The following is a 3,729-nucleotide window of genomic DNA, read 5'->3' as shown; positions in this document are numbered from 1 at the left end:
ACTGACCACAGTCTGGGCACCAGCAGGGGCAGGAGGCAGCGCAAAGTGCTGCCCGGACCTGGGCACCTCTCCCGGAGCCCCTCCGCCTACCGCTCTCCAACTCAATGCTTGTATCTCTTTCTAGAACCCATTTGATTCTGATGTACATTACAGTTAGGATCTTCCTCATCAGAACTGAGGGTACTTAAGAGCTGATATTTCCACTACACTTTACACAGCGCCTGGCACATAGTAGGTGCTTCATAAATGTGTGTTGGATACATCAGGATGTGAATGAATGAGTAGACGACTTCTCCTACAGGCCAACATCCACATCATCACAATGACCCAGAATTATCCTACACCAGCCACAGACCACAGGGTCATTTCTGGGAGAGACAGGCTGAAGGGAATACATATTTCAGAGGTTTTCTATGGGCTCCCACTGCTGCTATGGTCTAGAGTGGCCACTTATGACCACACTGGCCACTATCTTCCAATAATGCTGATATTGACAATAGCAGCTCCCACCTGTTAAACGATTATAATGTGCCAGTCACCATGGCAGCTTCGTTACATGTGTTACCTGATTCGTTCTGACATCAAGCTATGAGGCAGGCACCATTCTTTAGTATTGCCTCATGATATAGATGAGGAAATAAGAGAAGTAAAAGTCACTTGCCCAACGCCAAGGGGATGAACCGAGATTCAAACGTGGGTGAGTCTGACCCTCACTGCTCCATCCGGCCTCTGGAGGGCTCGGTGCACCTCAGCCTGCACCCCACTGGCTCTTCGTGACCCATCAGACAGTAGGTTTATCTCTTACAGGGACACTGTGAGCTCCACACAGCAGATTCGACTCAGCCCACGGAAGACAGACCACTGCTCTCTCCTGCCCAAAGCTCAGGTTCCTCCCCAGGCCCCCAAACACCGCCCAGAAAACACCTTCCTTTGTGCCCTAAAACCCTGAGCCCATGCCACTGTTTCCAGACTGAAAGTGCTGCTTCTGGCCCATGCCAGCTTCCCTCCCTCTGCAAGGTGGTACCTAGGATCGGTGCCTGTGATGACGGATGCTCTCAATATAGTGGCCAGTCCCACTAAGAAGGTTTGAAAATAAACTGGGCCAGCAGGACAGGGTAATTAGGCCGAGCTCTCCTGATGGGATGGGCAGGTCAGCGGGTGCAGGATCAGGGAGCTGAGTCCCGGGGTGCATTTAATTAAGTATCGCTGTTCTGTTCACACATCGGATGGCAAAGCTTGACGCAATCCCCACCATCTCCCCTCAGGACTCCGGGTGGGGGTAGAGCAAGGAAGCCAAGGGGAGCCAAAGAAAAAAAAATCAACACATCAGAGCAGCCAGCAGCCCAAGCCTTCTCCTTCTGCACCCTCAGCCCTTGATTATGGAAAGAATAGCCAAAGGGGAACAGAGTCCTGGGGAGAGAGGCAGCCTGTGGCCCAGAAGGGCTGGAGGAAGGGGAAGGAATACTGAAAAATCAGTTAGGCGATAGCTGCGCTGTCACCCCGTGTAAATTCTAACAAGGCCCTGTACTTGGAGATAACAAAGGCCACCGTGTTTAATTAAGGGTATAAATGGTAAAAATATGAGACAGGAGCTCTTACGAGATGTTAATGAGGTGGATGGGAAACCTCTAAAAATAAACCAGGCAAGTTGAAAGGGTAATTAGGGCTGCAAAAATAAACAGAGGGTGTCAGCTGGAGAGAAAGTCCCTGGAAAGGCTCCTCCAACATGCTCTCAGGAGCTGGGCCGGCCAGAGAGAGAGTGCCCCCAGGGGTCACGGCCTGTAGGAGGCGCACAAGCGTCCTAACTTGCCTTGTCTCCTTCCTACACTTTCCAGAATGATCATGAGCCCCCCCTACCCCGCTCCAGGCAGCCCCAGCCCAGCAGAGCCTGGGAGGCAGGCTATGCCTTATTTAACAGGGAGCCCCACTGAGACCCAGGCCAATGTCAGGGGATGAGAGGCCTCCGGGCTAAGGGCTAAGAATCAACCTGGTTTCTGCCTTTGAGCCCACAGCCAGGAATTGTGCCTACGTGAGAGGGTGCACGCACACACACACACACACACACGCACACACACACGCACACACACACGCACGCCCAAGATTTCAAGCCAAGGCCAGTTGCTCCGATATAGAGGAGGTGGCTGCGAACCCCTGAGATGCATCATAAGATGTGTTGTAAGCCCCTGGCTTCCCCTCCGTAATATCTTTCTCCCCTTCCCCATTTCTGCTTTAAACCCAACCGTATTCAGAAGTCGTTCTGTGTCAAGTAAGTTTGGGAAATTCTTCCCATAACAGGCCCCTCGGGAAGATGCACATGAGCACACTGAACAGGCTGAGAACTGCGGGAAGAAATCTCTTTGTGTTTATTTAACTCAGCATTTCCCAAATCTGGCAATGCCGCCCTGTTTTTACACAATACCATTTACCATCTGTCCCCACTACCCAGCCCAACGAGTAAACTTGGGGCACAGACACAGCCTTCTCCAGTCTGTCTGTGAGATCCTGTCCAAATGTGACTGCTCACTTTCTTACCACCTATGAACTAGATGATACGTTTAATCTCTGCCAATCCCCAATATCGAATAATGCAGCAAAACCAGGAGGGGGGGGACATTTACATAAAAAATAGAGGAAAGAAAGAGAAAACGAGAGGGAAGAACTTGATCTCTAGGGCGGCAGAACCGTGTTGACTCCTGGTCCAAGCACATCTCAAAAAAATCCCAAAGCAGGAGGGGGCCCCTGGCTGGCACAGAAGGCCAAGGTCCTTGGAAGGCTGCCGACCGCAACAGCCCAAATGAATTGTGAAGACCAGGCCCACAGCCTGCCTGTCCGCCTACTGGCTGATGCCTGGTCCAGAGGAGATGGGGCTGAAAAGCCCTGGGGCTGCCTGTCCTCATCCACGTTCCCACCGCATCCCTGAAGACCGGCCTCTCGGTGGGGAGGTTCTTATTCGGTGGGGAAGGCAGAGTGAGAGATACCTGTTCCCCAGCAGCTCCTTTTCTTCCCAAATACTTCTTTTCCAACGGCCTGCACATCTGTCAATCAGGGCTTTAACTTGGTCACTAGCCACTTAATGAGACAGAAAATTAGGACCAGACCACAGTTTGGCAAAGCCCACTGGTTCCTGGACGTGGCTCTAAGTCATCAGAGAGCTCCCGCTACAGGCCGCGTGGGCTGCCTGCACCCGAGTCACATGACCGCCCTGCTCGGCTTGTTTGCTCTTAGGCATTCTGGACAGAAACCTGTGTCTGCTACTGGCCTTTATCTAAGGTTATAAGCAACACACAATCTGCTTCATTATCCATTCAGGCAGCAGGCCTCCCAAAGCTCCACCTTCAGTGGGCATATGGTCTGGGTCTCAAGGGAGAGCAGGTGACAACTTAATTACTTGTTTGTTTTTTAACCAAAAATCACAGGCTGAAAACTTCCTATCCTGTAACGAAAATTTTTAAATTCTATCTCATCTCAGTGATACCACAGCTAGTCTCAGGTTTGAAGGCTCTATCGCTTAAAACCTCACTCCTGGTACCAAAGTTGTTCTAATGGCAACTTTTCTGGTTTCACACTTAAAACAACTAAAGTAAAAAATATTTAAATGTAAGTTTAATATTTAAATACCTATCTGTCTGTCTGTCTGTCTATATCTAGTGAAAGAGAAGGAACAAGGCAGCCAGGCTCAGGGAAACTGGGATGAATATTGGAAAAAAACAAACAAAACAGGCATCTTCT

The sequence above is a fragment of the Myotis nattereri genome (assembly GCF_964212035.1).
Source record: "Myotis nattereri genome assembly, chromosome: 18".
Taxonomy (NCBI): domain Eukaryota; kingdom Metazoa; phylum Chordata; class Mammalia; order Chiroptera; family Vespertilionidae; genus Myotis; species Myotis nattereri.
This window is presented reverse-complemented; position numbering follows the sequence as displayed.